Source organism: Tamandua tetradactyla, chromosome 17, assembly GCF_023851605.1.
Source record: "Tamandua tetradactyla isolate mTamTet1 chromosome 17, mTamTet1.pri, whole genome shotgun sequence".
NCBI classification, from domain to species: domain Eukaryota; kingdom Metazoa; phylum Chordata; class Mammalia; order Pilosa; family Myrmecophagidae; genus Tamandua; species Tamandua tetradactyla.
Genome location: NC_135343.1, coordinates 7,610,942 through 7,630,443, shown reverse-complemented (window position 1 = coordinate 7,630,443; position 19,502 = coordinate 7,610,942). Strand labels below are relative to the sequence as shown.

General features: G+C 45.1%; 1 protein-coding gene across 6 annotated transcripts in view; it reads right to left on the bottom strand.

Annotated features, from left to right (window-relative positions):
* The window catches only part of IL1R1 (interleukin 1 receptor type 1), a 66,267-nt gene extending 47,021 nt beyond the window's left edge, over positions 1-19,246 (bottom strand). For 2 of the 6 annotated variants that reach the window (XM_077133965.1, XM_077133971.1), the window contains exon 1: positions 18,906-19,246. The gene's annotated coding sequence lies outside the window, so the exon portion shown is untranslated. Of the gene's footprint in view, positions 1-9,640; positions 10,383-18,905 lie in introns of those variants that run through there. The other 4 variants (XM_077133976.1, XM_077133974.1, XM_077133964.1 and 1 more) reach the window with 4 other exon arrangements.
* Positions 19,247-19,502: the final 256 nt, after the last annotated feature.

The following is a 19,502-nucleotide window of genomic DNA, read 5'->3' as shown; positions in this document are numbered from 1 at the left end:
AAATCTGGGCGTGAAGTCATGGCACAGACAGATAGTCCCTAAGAGAACAGGCGCCCAAGGAGAAGAGGAGCGCGTGCACAATGGAATCTGAACTCCGCTAAGAACACAAGAGGCTGGTCCCAGAGCATACCATTTTGAATGTAATGGAAAGCCACAAGTTTACTAAGATGAGTTTTTTCCTAAGCTGTCCAAGGAAAAGGAGAGAGTCTCAAGAAGGAGCACAGAAAATGGTGATGGCTAAGAAGGAACTGGGTACTTTCTCTGCTAAAACCAACAGTGTGTGGAAGTAGGTACTAGAAGGCCCCAGGAAAAGACAGCTATTTGGGGAAGAGTTTCTGTTCCCACCAGCCAGACTGGAAAGCCTCACATTTCATGGAAATTTGGTCAAGGACTCAGAGGGCCATGCTTCAGCAGTGGGGCAAAGTTAGCCCTAGAGTAAGTACCTAAATCTGGCTGGTTCACTTCCTGGCCTCCAGTTTTCCCTCCACGCAGGCACTAATCTGTCCTCAGCTGAATTCTTTTGGGGGAGGTTTGGGGGAGCCTCTGCCAAGCTCCGCAGTGTCTCTTTGCCGCTCTCTCCCCTCCTGCACTCTTCCCTGTGAACTGTGGTCACCTGTCTTTTCGGGCTCTCAGCTCTGTCTCCTCAACTGGGAAAGTCTGCTGAGCTCCTCCTGGGCTCCCCTTCCCTGTGCCCAGGCTGGAAATGCTCCAGTCAGTCAGCTAGAAAACCTTGGGGCTCTCCTCACAGGCCTCCTGTCTCTCAGGCGTCACTGTCCTTCATTGCTTGTTGTCCAGTGTCTTGAAAACCCTTGTTTCACATATTTTGTCCAGTGTTTTGGTAATTCCTGGTGAGAAGGTAAATCCAGGCCCTGTTACTCATTCTCGGTTAATGATGTTTCTGAAGTTCACAAATGTCACCTCAGAAACATAAGCATGACTGAAAATCTTGATACATCTCAAAAACAATTTTTTTGGAAAAGATTTTGAAATATAAAACATGAAACGGCCACACAACCATCACCCAGAACTAACAAATGTTAAATAAGACCTCGAGACCTTTGAGGAAGGAAGTAAATTGTGAATGCTGTTCAGTTGAGGACAGCCTCACAGGCAACTGTGGGGTCCTGGAGACACAGACCAGTTTTGAAACAGCAATTACGGACAGAAAAACTCTCAAGGTTGTGCCACTGAGAGTCAGGAGGTAAGAACAACAAGGAAAGAAGGAAGGAAAGGAGGAAGAAAAAGAACGATATAAGAGGGAAGGAAGGGGAAGCAGGGGTAAGGAGGGAGGGAAGAAAGGAGGGGAGAGGGTGGTTGGGTGGGAGGGAAGGAAAGAGACATCTGAAGGCCAAAGAACCCATTCCACTATTTCCAGTTTAACAAACCCCAATGTCTTTAAGAAATGCATATTAGCACTTGTGATTGGTTGAACACAGGCTTCAGAACCGTGAAGTTGGGAGAGAATTCAGAGAATGTTCAAGAAAATAAATGTTCAAGATGTTCAACATCATTGGTTCTCAGAGGTCCCTAAGACCTTTTTTAGGGATTCCACAAAGTCAAAAGTACTTTCATAAAAATGGACAGATATTATGTCCCTTTTTTACATTCACTTTCTCTTGGGTATACAGTGGGGTCTTCAGAGGATACGTGATGTATGATATCTCAAAGAATGAGTGCATAAGCAGATATTAGAGTTTAACTGCCTTCTATTGTGCCAAATAGTGGAGAGATTTTCGGAACAATGTAAACAATATAAAACAATGCCATTTTTCTTTTTCATTTTAAAAATATTATTTTTAAAAAGATGTGTTATTCATGTTAACAGAAGGTAATGAGTTTATTGTTGATACTTCAAAATGATTGATAAAAATCTATTTTCTAATTTCTCAGTTTTTATTTCTGATATAGTAAATATCAATAGAGTTAACCCACATAGACAAAAGTTAAGCTTCTTGATATTCTATAAAAATATAAAGGGGTCTTTAGCCTAAAGGTTTGAGAACCTCTGTTCTACATAAAGATTCTGCAACCCTTTCTAAACCACCCTGGAGCTCTTGTAATATCTTCCCAGTGGCCAGGACAATGGAGGACCAAGCCCTGTGCCCAGACATCTTCCCAGAGGTCAGAGGGCACGGTGCTGCCAAAACCACCTGCTTCACCAGGGAAGTGGATCTCAAGTTGGTATTTCAGGGAGCAGCCCCTGTGACCCTGTCATAACTGAAGTCTAAATATGAATTGAAATCTGAACACGTTATATTTGGGAAACTGTGTCCTAACTTATCACTGGGATTTAAATTGCTTTTTTAGGTAGCACAACTCCTATCCTGGATTCCCCAAAGGGCATGCAAGGTCACCAATGCCATTTCCAATTTTCTTCACCACGTATCTCCTCATTGTTCGTCTGATTCCACCCAGTAGCTGAGCATTCCTGTGGGAAGGAGACGTGTGCGTAGCTCACAATGAGATGGACACCTTGCACGGGGTATCACGTTTAATGCTCACAACACAACACTGTGCGTGCTGTCGCTTCCTTGTATTATAGAAGGAAACGTTAATTCCAGAGAGGTTCAGAGGCTTGCCCAAATGGGCTAGAATCCAGCCCTACTCTCCAAAGCCTGATGCCTTTTGCCCCTCCTCCATTTATCACTGTTCTGGTGTAGTTGCCTGTAAAGTGAAAAAGTCCTAAAATGTGTGGTATTCAGTTCTGCTTTCTAGAACTACAGCATCGTGATCACAAGCATAACCCAACAACCACAGATTAAATCCCAGCTCTGCTATGCATAAATCGAGTAATGCTGTCACTTATCTGTGTCTCAGTTTCTCTAACTATAAAATAACGTTAGGAGTAGTCCCCACCTAATTGGGTTTTTGTGAGGACTGATGAAGTTAACATGTAAAAGACATTAAACGTTGTCCGACACCTAGTCAATGGCAGAGGTTAACATTATCTGCCACATGTTTAGTTATGTTATATTTGGGTAGTTTAGGGAATACCTGCCCGGCTACACCAGAGACTAATTGAAAAACTACACATGGTTGATTCACCTGAGAGTATTTTTACCTGAATAACACTATGCAAATAAGTAAATATCACTGGCATTTCATTAGGCACATTAGGGAGTTTTCTGGTCAGGAAAAGGGTACTGTTTCAGGTTAAAAGAGTATATTCTAGCCACCGCAGCGGATAAATTCCTCATTCCAAAAACAGTGGCCAAAACCACATTTGAGAAATGGGGTGTTTCTGCACAAACACTTAAATCTAAAGTAACCCCAGGTGAAAATATAAATAACTTGATCTCTGTGCGATGGGACAGTGGACCTGCGGCACTGTGAAGAACTGTGAGGAATTTCAATCTAGGTAGTCCTCAGGGATAATTAAGGACTTAAAGGAAACAAAATGTCATCAATAAGTTTCGTAACACTCCTTACGTAAACTCAGAGGTTTAATTATTGCTGTGCCACAGTGGTTCTCTTTCCCATTTTCATTGTTAAACATTTTTATCTAATCTTGAATCATTTCCTGTCTTGACGACTGCAGTATTTCTTTCCCATTCTTCTTACACAAAATTCAAATTACTATTGCTGAAGAAATTTCCCTCTCTCGATGCTAAGTAGGTGTCCCAAGACATTAAACTCCCATGCATGCCAATGCACACACACTCACACACACACACACACACACACACACACACCCCTAACCTCCCTGAGCAGCATCTTGGCAGATTGGGCCTGTTAAAAGAGCTACCAACTGCTCCTTAGATGAACACTTGGTAACCAAAAAGCCTCTAAGATCTCTAAGGGTAGCATGGCATTGAAACATCTGTAGTTAAATATCTGTGATGGATGAAACTTGGGCATCATGTTGTATCTTCCTTTGAATCAGCACACACTGGATTGAAATGCAATCTCATCTTAAGACAATAAACTGAATATACTTGAATATTTAGCTTAAGGTTGCATTGAATTGGTCTCTATTTATATAGATGTCTTTGAGTCGGTGTCTACTCAGGAAAGTAAGCCAACTTCCTTGACCACCACCTCCAAAGCTGTAGGTGTGGATCTAGGAAAACACCCTTGACCATGGCTGATTAGGCCAAGAGTACTTGCTAGACCCACATTTGCTAGACGTTCACATTTTCTCTTCCAGGAATTTTGCATCAAATTAAAATTTATGGAGCTTATATGTAGCAGATGCAGTCTAGAGCAAAGCATTGTTCAGGTTTTAACTCCATTTTGGAGATGCAGGATGGCTATGTTTTCTTCCAAAAGAAGGTATTTCTTAGCTTTAGGTCCATGGCAAGACAATAGCCTAAGCTAAAATGTCATTAATTATAATGTGTACCATAAGAAAGATAAAAATCCTTCCAAATAACTATGACCTATCATCTATTTCAAGATGCACCACAACCTAATATCAGAGATTTTAAATGTCAGGAAAGTGTTAAGCTTTGTTGAGAGAGAAAAGTGATATGGTGCAATTCCCCAAACTAAGTTTTACATCTCAAGACTCGGAAGGAAAGCTGGACACATAGTGTGTTTCCGATAACCTGTCATGTAAGCAGGGCTAGAAGATGACAATGGAGGCACTTCTATAGGAAAAGCCCTGCAAAAAGAGAAAGCAGGAGCTGAGCTCTTAAGGCCAACTCCCAAACCAGGGGGTAGAAACCTAGTGGGTTAGCAAAAGCCAGGACTTCAGGCTGGTGTCCTCCTTCCGCTGGTGAGGCCTGGGATGGCACTCAGGGATGTGGCTTGTGAGGCATGGCCTCCAGCAGGGCACAGGGGCTGGGGGTCACAATGGCCACAGGAGGTGCCTCCAGCAGAATAGGAGGGGCTGCCCAGTGTTCCTGAGGAGAGGCATTTGAATAAGCTAAGACAATGGACCAGAAGAGGCCTGGAAGGAAGGTGGGAGCAGTGTCCATGAGCAATGGCAAAGCCTAGGTATCAGCACTAGGGTGGATGGACGCCCAGGCCCCCGGGGGGAGACACGCATGGCAGACAGAATGCAGCAAGGACCAGTGCAGAATGCGACACTTCACCGGGGACCTCTCCATAAGAGGCAACCTCCACAGAGTGCTAGGACAACCTTAGGGAGAGTGCCAGAGAAGCAAGGGAGACAAATCCTGAATGGCCATTTACCAAGAGCTACTGAGCTCTCAAGTCAGCCATGACACAGATAATAATATTCATATTTGGCTAAAAGCCCTGATGTGGACCAAATATGCCACAAGTCATTTATTCATTCACGAATCCTTACTGAGCACATACTACATGCCAGGCAGTGTTCTAGGTGCTTAGATTACATCTATGAGCAAATCAGACAAAATCCTACACACGGAGCTTACATTCTATGGGGAATCGCCAGACAATAAACACCAAGCATATTAAATGAGGGAATCCCATAGTATGTTAGGAGGAGAAAATGGAATAAAATAAGTGTCTGCTGCAGAAAGACCGCGCTTGAGAGCAAAATCATGTTCATCTACAGAGGACAAAATACATGTGTACATTTCACAGCTAAGCTCCTACACCTACTTTGTGTCATTCTCGCCCTGTGCAGTGCTGAAGGACAGAAAGCAAAATAGGTCCAGCCTTCAAGATGCTGATGAGCCAGACTGTTTACACAATGAGCTTCATGGGGACAGGCATTCTGTCTGTCCTTTCATTTAGTAGATGTGTGTCGAGCACCTCGTAAAAGGGGTTCGGACCCTCGGCTCAGGTCTGGGGTGCTGGGATGGACGCCTGTCCCCGTGCAGAGAGGAAGCAGGAGGACTGCCGCGCGTCACGTGCCCTCGGGGCCAGGGAAGGGGCCCCTGACCCGAGCTGGGGTGACTTTGGGGGGACCTGCAAGCAGAGAGAGTAGGAGGAAGAGGAGGCTGGAGATAAAAAAAAGAAGAAACTAGGCTCGCCAGGGGCTTTCGCCCTAGTCAACAGTCTGGACTTTGTTCCGACAGCTACGGTAGAGCTACCCAACAGGCTGCGTTCGGTTGATTTTATGGTGGGCATCAGAAAACCAGATTTCCCTCGAGTCCGTCAGCCCAGGAAGATGATGGAGTGGAGTTTCCCAGGCCCCTCGCTGGGAGGTGGATCAGCGGAGCACCCTGGGGCTCAGGCCCTGACTTCCAGGGTGAGAACTTCTCCGCAGAACCCCCTGCGGCTCTCCATGGGTTCATCCATTCATTCAACAATATTAAATCAACAGCTTCTTTTTGGGTCAGGCTCGAAAGACTTCAGTGAAGGAAAGAGTCAAAAACAGGCCTCTGTGACATTACGTTCTTGAGCACAAATAATCTCACTACTGAAAACCCATTTCTCGGGTCCATGAGGCTGAAAGTCTCTGGTACTGATGGGAGGGAGAACCTGAAGCCCACGGAGCCTGCCTCTGTGCGTCTGGGGGTCTCCGTCACCAGTCGCCCTGAGTCTGCGCTTCAGATGAAGGGACTGATTTACTGAGGATGTGATTAAAACCACACACACACACACACACACACACACACACACACACACACAACACCCTCCTATAACACTCACAACATACAACACCCACACACATACCATTCAACGTAAAACACATGCAACACACATCCAGTATACACCACACAGATACACATATCCAACACACAAAACACACACTCCTACAACACTCACACAACATACACACTCCTACAACACTCACACAGCCAACAACACTCACACAACATACAACATGCAACACACACACAGCACACAACATGCATTCATATTACACACAAAACACACTCCTACAACACCCATACAATAACCAACACATATGCCTACAATACACACAACATAACACACACTCCTACAACACTCACACAACATACAACACACACTCATTTAACACACATAGCACACACTCCTACAACACTCACACAACATACAACACACACTCATTTAACACACATAGCACACACTCATACAACACTCACACATCATATACTGCACAGTCAGATACACGCATACAACACACACACATTAAGGTCTCTGTGCTGAAGAATTTTAACTTTAAAATGACATGACAGAGATGTAGGATGATTTAGCCAAAAAGTCCATAGAAATTAACAGTAGGTAATGAAAGCTTCGCCGCCTTGGGGGGCAGGCCGAGGGGCTGAGCCACTTCCGGATGCTGCCGCCTGTTCCCTCTCACAGGGCCCACTCCAGCTGGGAGAGGGGTCAGCGGCCATGAGAATGATTCTAACTCAAGCTATGTGAGCAACCCAGAGTTAGCGAGCTGTACTTGTTACATACTTCCTGTAAGACTCATCCAAAAATGTTACTGCGGGGCTGAGAGGGCTGTCTGAGCTGTACACATAAATATATATACTTCTCAGCACATGGTGTTTGAAGGAATGCTATTAATGCATCTTATAGTTGCGTCTTTGGAGTGAGTGTGAGTTCCAGAAATTAATCTGATGCGGTTACATTTAAAACAATATCCTACAGGCCACGGAAAATCTATTTTCTAATTGTCAGCAGACCAAATAAAGTGCAATTTAGTTTCCATAGTAAACCTCCCAACTTCACATGGCAGTACAAAGTGTTTCAAGAAAGGAAAACTCCCTGTGGATACAGGATTATTTTCGAAGCTTATGTTTTAACTAGGTATGCTTGATTTATTGAAAGACAGGGATCACCTAACTTCAACGTGAAGTTAAGCCTCTACCATAACCTTCTGGTAAATGTTTTCTTTGTTCCTTGTAGGAATATATGCCTATTTTCCTGCAGTTAAAAATGTATTTATTCTCTTGATACTTTATAAGCACATTCCTTATTACACTAGTGGACCGATTTAGATGGAAAATTCCCAGGAGGTAGCCACTTTGGTACTTTTCCAAGGTCATAACAAGGAGGGTGACTCTTGAAATTCATGCAGTTGGAAAACTGGACAGAGTCGATGTTTTCTACCCCGTGGGGCCCCTGCCCCCTCCCCCAGCACAAATACCATTTCTGAGAAATCCATGTCACACATCCCCCAAAGGATTCGCATCGACACATTTAAACAAGGAACAAGCTGCCTTAAATCCTCTTTGGAACAAGATGAGGTTCAACTAATTGTAATAAGTGGGGGAATGCAGGAAGCCTATCCCACCAGAGAAAGTTAGGATGGCGGTTCAAAGACGCTCTTTGAAGACAGATAAGAGAAGAGAGAAGTTGATGGTAGTTTAGAGATAAGAGAAGTTGGAGGTAACTAAAGAGTAATAATGGGGCAACTTTATTTTGTAATGATACCAGGGGAGCTAAGAAACAAATGTGCACGCATGGGGATGCCACAAGCAATACGAAATCACAGGTGAGACAGAACCGAGGTGGCCTCCAGCCTCCCTCTTTTCTATTGAGCTCCAAGACAGTGAAGGCTCTGTGAGTTCAGGTAGGCCATAAGGAGTTTCAGGAATGTCTTCCCAATCCCATATTGGACGTGTGGTTTGATGGAGAAAAGATGCAAGTATGGCGACAACACTGCACAATATTGAAAATAGAAACCTTTTGCTCTTTTCTTTCCTTGCATTGTCATGTATCTAAAATTCACATATAAATAAGCATTCTCTTTCACAAATGATTTTTTTGTTTTTCCCATTTCTCATTAGCTTCTTTCAATTGCGGTCAAACATGATGTCAGGATGGAATTATAGATTACCATCAGAACGGTTAAGAGCAGAACATACAAATTTTATCTAGAAACACGTGAGCCTAGTCGTAAAGAAAGTGCTAGGAGCGAGTCTGGAAGGCGTGCTCACAATTCCACCCCTCGCCTCCAATCCGAGGCAAAGGGAGTGCAGGCAGGTGTGAGGCTTTAGGACAACGGGCACCCATCTGTATTTTGGATCCTGCCCGAGCTCTAACAGCACAGGGCACCTGATAACAACTTTTTGATCATTTAAAATCAGACTTGGAAAAAGTGATCTCAGTGGGAGAAAAATTCATCTCTCTCTACTCCCTTTTCAGGCTGAGTCATCTGAAACACTTACGATCTTTCTTGGAACCAAAACTTTCAAAATAAATCGAAAAGCATTAAGACACAGTAAGATTAATCCGGAAACATTATGTGCGGAAGTGCCTTGGCCCTTTATGCCAAAATCTGGCTGACCTTTAAAAAAAATCAGTTACCCTATTTACTTAAGGGTTATTGTGGCAGAAGAGTGTTAGGTAAATGACGTGCTAACCATATGGCCTCTTGCTAGCTGCATCCAATCTTCCTATCTTCGGGGCTTCACAATTGTTACTTGTGGCACCAAGATGAAATGGGGGGGAAAGAGCCCTTAAATTTCTTCCTCAGTGTAGGTGGTGGTTGGGGTGTGAAGAAAGTGTTAGAAGTTAGAGCAAAGGAGAGAGATGAAGAAAAGGCAGCAATGCCTTGGGGGAAGTCTGAGCTATCCTGTTACTGCGTGGTAAATGTGGGCTTCATTTCAACCTTGTCAAACCAGACAGCAAAAAAAAAAAAAAAAAAACAACAAAAACCACACACACTTTTCTTTTATACCATCCAGATTAGCTGGGCAAATGGTGCGAGCCCCTCCTTGCCCTTTGCCTCAACCTGAGAATATAGGGCACCCTACTGCCTCCCAGATAAAGCCTGAGCCACTCAATCTAGCTTTCCAGGCCCTCCTTGATCTCTTTAACTTACGTTTTGAAGCATGTTGCCCCCGTAGGAACCTCCCAAGTCTGCTTCCTTTCTCCTGCTCCTTTCTCGTCCAGCTCAGCTCCTCCTTCTCCTCACCCTCTAAGTCCCATCCTAAATCCTGTGCCACTTCTTCCAGAGGGAGGTCTAGGATTTCCCCACCCCTCCAAGCAGGAGAAATAGGAAACGCTCCTCTCCCACACCCGAGCGCGTCTAGTTCATCAGCTTCCCCTCTCCGTCGGCACTTGGCAAGCCCTGTTCTTTCTGCTTGTGTTTTTCTCTCCCCACTACTCAGATGCCTAAAGGCAGGCTCTATCTCTGACTGTAGTTTCAACACAGATGTTTCAATAGTTGTCAAATGAATGAAAGTGGATTTTTGCTAACTGCCAGTGATAAGATTTTATGGGAAATGGACCTGAATTCCCCTGGCAGGCAGGATTTGGCAACCCCTGTGGACACCCTGTTGGGCTACCACTCCTTTGGTTGGCTCAGTAAGTGAATTCAGGGCTGGGTGCTTCCCGGAGCAGTGGCTCTCAGCCATGGCTGCACAGCGTAAGCGTCTGAGGGAGTTCCTACAAAACACCCTGTGCCCAGGCTGCCTCCCAGACCGGTCCCATCGGAGCCTCTGGGGCCAGGCCGGGCGGCAGGGGTTTTGAAGACTCCCCAGGTGATTCCAATGTGCAGCCAGGGTTGACAACCACCTGCCTCCAACAGCGTGAGCCGTCTGTGCAGCAGGTGGTTGTCCTGTTTGTACCTAACTGAGTGGATTCGCTTTCTATTAAGACCCAGCAAATTGCAGCAGGAGAAGGAAGAGAGTTCAAGTACAAGGGCAGGTTTTCCTAGAACAATAAGTTCCCACCTGGACGTCAGATCCAGACTGAGGTTTAGGCTGTTGTGGAGCGGGCGTGTGTGTGTGTGTGTGTGTGCATGTATGGGGGGGGTACGTGTGTGTGCGTGTGTGTCACATGTGTGCATGTGTGCGTGTGTGTGTTCATTGAGGGAGGGGTTATAGTAAAAGAAGTGCTTGTTCCACTCCCCAGGCTTTTTTTCTCTTTCCTCTGTACACTGTGTCACATTGCATTATGTAGAATTTTTAAAGTTCCATCTGGGATAAAAAATTTAGAGCTCTGATCTTGCAGCTAAATAAATCTCAGAATTTGAGGTTGATGATAAAAATTCACATGCGGTGAGTGATGTGGGGTGTAATTTCCCACGTTATAACAACAGCAAAAATGTAACCTTCCCTTCTCCCCAGTGACTCATCTCTGTAACCCAATACGCTGATCTTGAGAAATGCTTAAACCTTGAAGGTAATTTATTCAAAGAAGGTAGTAATGGCTATTCTCACTACACATTCTATTACCACTAACCATAGTCACTTTTTTTCCTTTAAGAAAAGAAATTCCGTGAATCTTTGCATAACCGTTTTACATATTATTCTTTAACAGACAGCTCCCACTATGTATGAAACCAGATCTCTCTCACCTACTTCAGGCAGGCATTCCAGAGAAATATCTCCCGAATCCCTATTATACTTGAATTTATACTTTATTATTATATGTATTACTTTTGTATTGATTTTGGCTTAAATGTTTTCCATTGACTACTTCAGAGGCAAAAAATTAACCCTCTCACGTAACACCTTCTTTAAAAACTAGCTTCCAGATACCATGTACCAATGTGGATTCTAAATTCCTATTAAAATGAAAGGAGGGAACCGTAACAAGACGTTTTATGTGAACAGACTCAAAACCATCAGCGCCCCATACAAATGAGAACGATTTTGGCTATGCATGGAAAAGAACCGCTCCATTCACCAGGGTTTCTGTCCTCATCAGGCCAGCACAGGGAAACGCAAAGAGATTTAACAGCCCAGCAGACCCGTGTTTAAATCCTGACTCTTATTTAGTTGCTGCAAATTTGAGAAACATCCCTAAGAGTTCTGAGCCTCCATTCCCTCTGGGACAAGTTGGAAATAATAAAACCCGCTTGGCAGTGTAACTGCACGGACTCAAGTTCATGTCTGAACAGCACCCAGACGTCGCAGGGAGGAGGTGGTCGTGGCTGCCGGGCGAGGTGGGGGCTGCGGGATGAGGGTGGAGCTTGGGCAAGGAAGCTCACCCTGTGGGCACCTCAGCACCAGTGGCTGCAGGTCAGCGCAGAGCGAGAGAAACCAAGGGGCAAGCCAGGGAGGTTTTGGGTGATAAAAGGTCTAAGAAGAGCTGGCCCAAATGTTCTTGTCAAACTCTATGGGGTCACTGACTCCGGAATAGAGGCAGGGAAGCCACAGCAATGTCTGGTTGGGGGTTGGGAGGGGTGGGGGCTGCAGATGATCATGGCTTTGGGATGTGTTGGTGTTGTGGTTGTGTTAGAACAGGTTATTGTCACAAGTATCTGGGCAGCTACGGTCAGCAAAAGCCACGCAGCTCACCTCGGCTTAAAAGGGATTTGTCAAGAGGTTTGGCATTTTTAGAAAGACAACAAAACAGAAGATAACTTCTGTGTGTTCACTTAAAATAAGTTCTCCTCAAATGAAAAAAAAAGACAAAGTCTCATAAAAGAGAAGCAAGGGCGGTTGCCTGATTCTATAGCAGCATCACCATTCATTTGTTCATTGATTCAGAGACTGTCTGGTGTAGAAAGCTTATGAAAGTCCTTCCTGAAATTTTAGTCTGTGAAGCTAGTCAGAATATTGTCAAGGACCGACTGAATGCAAAAAGAGGTAAATCAAAAGCCTAAAGATCTGTTATGCTAAAAACATATTTCAATTATGATCAGCACATATGCATTTCAAATTTTCTAAGTATGTTTCTGGACTTTTCTTTTGCTGCCTCTTTCACCCCCTCCCCACTTTCCACTCTATTGGGCAGCCCTGTCCGGGTTGTACACCTGTAATTCGCTGGTGGAGTTTCTTCTCAGAAGCCGATTCCTCCCTCCTTTTCCTGATCCAGGTGGTGGAGCTCAGCTCACGGCGGTGCTAACAGACCCTGCTGCCTTTCCACTTCCTGCTGAGCAATGAACACTTGCTGCCTGCTGCATCTTCCTAGGGCCTTTATCCCAGACACTGACAGCCACACACTAACCCCTAGCCCTGTCCCCTCCCCCCCACATCTGCTCGGGCCTCAAATTACCCTTGATGCCAGTTTTGCTGTGGAGATGGGCCTGGAAGTGCCAGCCACTGACTTTGTCTCTGCCCTGCGTGTCTCCACAAGGAGGAAGTAGCCCTAGGCTTAGAGCGTCATCCGCCGGGGACCTAAGCTTGTGGTCACCTCCATACCCACACGCCCTCCACATGCTCGTGCAGCGCCGTGGGCCTGTGGGCAGAGCAGCTGGCGATGAGGAACCAGAGGGGCCAGAGGGAGAGGAGGCACAGCAGAGAGAGCTTCCCCAGATAATAAGGCCCCAGAACTCACCTGTCTAGAGCAGAGCTGTGGCCTCAAGGGCAAGGAGGGATCATTCTGACTCGAATGTCTCTCTAATGCGTGCAGTAACCACCTGCATCTGTAGAAAAGGCTGTAAGAGGCGCACCACGAGGCTCTCTCCCAGCCTCCAGCCCTGGGCCTCCCCAGCACCCGTTGTCCCTGGAGGCCAATTCACTCGTCAACGCCGGATTCCCACCTGATCACAGAAGTGGCTGGGTCCCCTCCCTGCCCCCTTGCCTGTGTTGACCTTTGGCCCTGCCTCCCCTACTAGACCGTGAGCTGGTCCACATTTTACTCATCTTTGTACTTTCCCTTCCACTGCATCATCTTCTCAGCATCCAGCACCAAAAACAGGATCCTGAGCCCTCAAAAGGGTGTCCAAATGATCAGCTCATTTGGCGATGCCTGAGCTAATGAATTACGGCAAGCTCTTTGTAAGCTGAGTTTTATTTCTGAGGCAGAGTGTGTTCACGTAATGTCTCCATGGTCATGTTTAGGCATTTGCTACTTGTCACCACTGAGGGATTCGGGGCTAAGCCTGAGCACAGGGGCCCAGGTGCCAGCCTGCCTCGATGGCCGCCCCCGCCACCCTCTCTTGTGGCAGATGCAACAAGGCCCACCAGGTGCTTTTACACAGAGTCTGCCCCTCCATGGTGTCAGCCAGGTGAGGATTTACAGTCTACATGTAAGGCTTTCCAGGCCTTATGCAGACACTGGCACCATCTCCCAGCCCATGACTGCAGTCTACCCGACATTCAGAATAAAATCCAAACCCTCCACACGTGTCCTGACCCCATCCCCGTCTCCAAGCCCCCCGGGACCCCCTCCTACTCTCTTCCCCAGATGCGGCTAGACCTTCCGCTCCTCTTCTCCTCTGCCCCTGCCCCCTCGGCCTGCCTGGCTCCTTCTCATCCCTGAGACCCCCTCTTATGTCCCCTCCTCCCCGAGGACACCCATCACAGGGCTGGGTAGGACTCGGGCATCAGTCACCGGCCCGGCACCCGTCTGTGCCGCCTGGTGCTTCGTAGGACCCTGCAGGCAGGAGCCAGGACCCCCTCGCCAGCCCGGAAGCCCCCGCACCCCACGCCGGGCTGGCACACAACAAGGGCTCAAGCAGAAGCCAAATGGACAAAAGCCAGGATCATGATTGAAAAGATGCTCAACCTCAGTTACATACCATATGAGGCTGGAAAAATTTTAAAGGACACTGAGTTATCTTTGACCCATCCGCCTACCAAAGTTTAATAGAAACAAGTTTGCTAACATTATGTCTGGACAAGCCCAGGGGGTAGCCTTCTCACAAACATTCCCGGTGGGGGTATTAATTGACACAACCTGCTCAGGAGGGGTCGGACAATTTTGAAAGATGCATCAAAATCTGAAATGCACACGTGCTCTGACCCAGTAATTCCACTTCTTGGAATTTAGCTAACAAATACGCTTGCTTGTGCTTCTGCAAAATGACACAGGCAAGGGCTGTTATGCATCACAACGCTGGCTGTTATAGCAAAAAGTTTGCAAATTTATACATCAAGAGGTTAAAGAAAATGCAGCTCAATCTGTAATCTAGTTTAAAAATTCCAAAATTTACTAAAAAGTTTAACAGTAAGTAAAATACTATTTTAAAATATATTTTAATCTCATTATTATTATTAATTATTTTACATAATGGGAACAACTAAGCAAAGAGAAGATAAGTTGCCCAGGAGAAAATGAAGCCAGGCCTCCACTCCCAAGCCAGTGCTCGCCCAGCATCCCTGGAGACATTCTTTGGACTTCTTAGGTGCAGAACTGGGGGCTCCATGGATGGGAATCACAAGGAAAGTTTCCACATGTAATTTACATATCCATCCTGTCTAGGGTGACATGATTAACTGGTTGTCTGTGCCATGTTCCGACCCGAAAATCAACTCGAGGTAACACTTCACGGTTTATTGAATGCAGACTGCCCATGTGGATTCCGGGTCCTGAGCCCCCCCGCCCCCCACACAAAGGAAGGGGTACCCCAGCCGCGTCGCCAGGACCCACAGCTCCACGCAGGGGAACCGGGCTGTGGACGGGGTGCAGCGAGCACTGGGTGTCCCCCAAGGCTGAAAGGGCCCCGTGCAGCCTGAGGCATCTGTCCTGGGCAGCTGCGCACCGCTGGGCCCCTTGCAGGACTTAGCAGAGTGTCTGCTTGTTTAGCCACAGAGCTGGGTCATGAGCCCAACCTTGGAAGGAGGTGAGAGAGATGAGAGTGGATGGCTGCAGGGAGCCTTCCTCGGCAGCGCATGACAAACGGGAAGGCTGACGGACAAGACAAAGCGCCATCAGGTCCGCGTTAGAGACCCCAGCTCTGCACTGGCTACTGCTGGGACTTGAGTTTACTTAACTTCTCTCTGCCTCAGTTTCCTAATCTGGAAAGTAAGGTGATGATATACTGCCTCATATTTAACATTCTTAGAGCCTCACCCATGGTAACTGCTCAGTGATGTATAAGCTATTGTTATTATCAACATCGTTATTATTTATTCAGTTCCAGATTCAAACCTGCCGCTAAACCTCAGTTAGGATTTTAGAGCCCAACACTGAGCCCGGGAGTCAAAGCGAAAAATTTGTGCCACCTGTAAAGCTTTTTTTTTTTTTTTTTTTAAACATGGGCAGGCACCGGGAATCAAACCCGGGTCTTCGGCATGGCAGGCGAGAACTCTGCCACTGAGCCACCATGGCCCACCCACCTGTAAAGCTTTTCATCCTCATACCAACTCGAGGAGCGTTGCACTTACAAGACTGTGCTCTCCATTTTCCTGGTTCTACCCTTGGCTTGCACTGATTTGCATAATAATCATCAAGAGATTTAGGGATTGACTCAGTAGAAACACTAACCAATCCCAACTAAACTGAACAAGTAAAGTAATCAGTCAGCCCTAGGAAAGCTGCATCCTGGTTGATTTTTAAAATCTTCTGTGAGTCCTTCAGGGGATATTCCTTTCTCTGCACAATCAGGTGGCCAGGTTTCTAGTTCCCTGCCATTCACTGAGGCAAGAAACATTTATTGAGCCCCCACTGAATACCTGACCTCAAACTAGGGCCTGGAGAGAGAAAGACTCTTGAAAGCAGCCCTGCCTTCGAGGAGCAACCAGTCCCAGGAGATTCAGATCAAAGCACTGAGGGATGGCAACACAATATGGAGAAGGACAGGGAACCGTGCTGTACTCAGTGAAATAAATATGCAATAAAACAGAAACTGTTTTTTCATCAAAAGTGCATCCTTGTGCTACTGGAAAGCATCACACACTGCTGATGAATCTAAGAATCAAGAAATAAGTTGTCACACACACACACACACACGCTTTCCAAATTTAGAATTAGAAGACTCAAAATTTCAGCTTGCTGCACTCCACAAACTATTACTTTATAGGTGACGGTATACAGAAATTTGCTAGTAATAACAATCGTAATAAGGACAGTTTGCATTTTTACTTTCTTTCTAATCTCAAAACTTTCCTCCATCTTGTCTCATTATACCCCAGTACCGTCTTGGTGGGTTGATATCTCTAGAGTCCTTATCTCTAAATTTGATCAAAGAAAAGGAGGCAGCTTGAACCAGATCGTGCACTCAGTAAAAAGTCAGAACAAAGGCATCTGATTCCCCACATTTAAGCAGAATCACTGAGAGATGTCAAACGAGGTCAAAGGATGCAGAAATTACGTTGGTATAAGTTACTGTAAGAGGTGATTGCCTTGGCAATGAGTAACCAGAAATGACAAGAAGCTGAACCCAACGGGAAGAATAAAAAGTCAGAAGTTTTTACAAAGGGTTTCCTCAAAACAAATTAAAATGATAAAATACCCCATGCCCATTGTCAGATCAGCAAAATTGTTTTAAAAATGGAAAAACCCATTGTTGGTGAAACTGTTGGAAAATGGGCATTGACATAGTGTTGGTAGGAATATAAATTAATAGCACTTTACTAGGATTAATGTCACAAGAGATGTCAAAAACTTTTTAAATGCTCCTGCCCTTTGACCCAACAATTCTGTCTCTGGGAATTTATCCAAAGGAAATGATCACAAATAGATGCAAAGGTTTAGTTACAAGGATGTTAATTTTAGTATTGTTAATAACAGAAAATAAAATGATCAAATATCTATCGACTGGATTTCTAAACTGCACAATACAACTAAAAGGCTTTTGGAAAAGGAAATTCATTAACGTGGCAAGATGCTCCCAATATATTGTTAAGAGGTAAAAGCTGGTGATAAAACAGCATATACAGTATGGGTGTACTTTTAAAAACTGAAATATATCCCAAAGAAGAAGATACCCACCAAAATGCTTACAGTTATTATTTCATAGTGATGGATTTGGGGATGATTTTTATTTTCCTTCTTATTTTTTTTACATGCATATGCATATATATATTTCATTTTATTTTTTCCAATGAGCATGCACTGCTTGGGTAAATTCTTGGAGGTTATTTTGCGGATGTGAACTTTAGCTATTCCTTGGCCATGTCTGTCCACCTTTTCTCCTAAGTAAGCCGACAGGCTCTGCCCAATAAAGCTTGTGGGTAGAAAGATTATATGTTGAATTGAGAAAGGCTATAAGAATCTTTTAAAACTCATTAGAAAGATCACATTCTATCTTTTGCAAGGGCCCTTCCTGCTCTTTCTGGGTGACACTTCTTTTCCCTACTGCTGAGGACATTTGAATGAACACAAATTCTAGACAACTGTCACACATTCTTGTTCTCCGCTCGCCTCTTGGGTTGTTGGCCTAAGAGATGCTTCACTGCGCCGGCAGGCTGCTGCTGCACCGGCTCTCCCAGCCGCAGTGCCAAACTCCTCACACTTTGCAGGAAGGCAATAGGGGTTTCTAAATCGAATTGAATTGGATGGTGCATCTTAAATTGCTTCCCTCCTTGTTTTCTTATTTCCTTTCCTTAACATTTCAGATTCTGTCCCATTTTCTTATTCTTTCCCATGACAACACTAGTGATCGAAACCACAGAGGTCAAGGATGTCCAAAAGACCCAAAACACCAAAAAGAAATGCAAGGCAACATTTACAATCCCCTCTTAGAGTGGAGGGTCTTCTGTGGAGCAAGAGGTGTAGCATTTGAAGAGCCTCTGGGTACAAAAAAAAAAACATCCTCATGGTCTTAAAATTACATTTAAGCCCATATTGAAGAAAACACGCACAAGCCTTATTAATATAATACATTATAACTTTAGTTGCAATCAATGAATGTTTGTTCATAATAATGCAATATTCTCAATCAAACATTGGGCCAGATTATGTCCCTCTAAAACTGTAGTGGCTTAATGGAAAGTGATAAAATAAGTATTAATTCTAACATCAATGATAGCATTTCTTCTTCATGGGCAGGCACCAGGAATTGAACCCGGGTCTCTGGCATGGCAGACGAGAACTCTGCTTGCTAAGCCACCATCGCACCACCCAATGATAGCATTTTAAAAAGACTTTACTTACAATGCCCCTCTTTTAACAACCTAACAACCTATACCTAAAATTGCATGACAGCTTATAGCTTATATGTAGTATGCAGTTATAAAACAACTGTCCATACATTTCATCGATGATCTTCCATAGAAAATGACAGATGTAATAGCACATGGTCATATTTGTGAATTCTCCTCTTAATATAATGCATACACACATCTTACCATTATATATACCTACAAAACCACATAATTTCAAAACATCCTTAAGATCTCGTTTCAGTAAACAAGATAGCATCAGCAGTTCCATCAGATACCATTTGTCACTCCTAAATAGCTCATCAATGTCTATATTTAAAAAAAAAAAAGGAAGCAAAAAGCCCAAAGTGCAGCCGATTGTCTTACCAGCTCTGCTCTTCGCTGCTGCGGAATTTGGATGGCCGGCCTCAGAGGGCCTGCAGTTCTCAGAGTAAACCCACAGTTTCTTCTCCCAGATGCTGAGTTGCAGTTGGTTACTGAAAACAGAAGTGCATTTTGAAGATTGGAAAAAAAAAAAAAAAACACTAAGATCCCACAGTCCCGGACAGAGTTGCTAAGCTCTTTTTCTTTTTCCAGAAGAGCCTGGAGTCTGGTCCTGTGCCGGCGAGAGTGACAGCTCGGTTCTTATGGAGTGAGGCGGCGGGCCCAGAGGCTGCTGGAAGGAGAAAGTGGGCTCTCGGCGATGCCTGTCTCGCAGCCTGTTACCATTTAATCCCTCGGCAATGACACATTTCGGGAACTATGAACAGGAAACTCAAGAGCTGGGCACACAGCCAGAATCATTCAGAAAACGTGCCAAAGCCTTACGAAATACCCGTACCGGGCGCTGCACGTTAACCCCTAGCATTGCACAAGGCTGTGTGTTACAGACTCGAAGTCAAACCCGCCTGAGGCTGGTGGGCTGCCAGGGTCTGTGGGGTCTCAGCCAGCCCCAGCTCTCGTGTTTCCTTCCAGAGCCTGGGA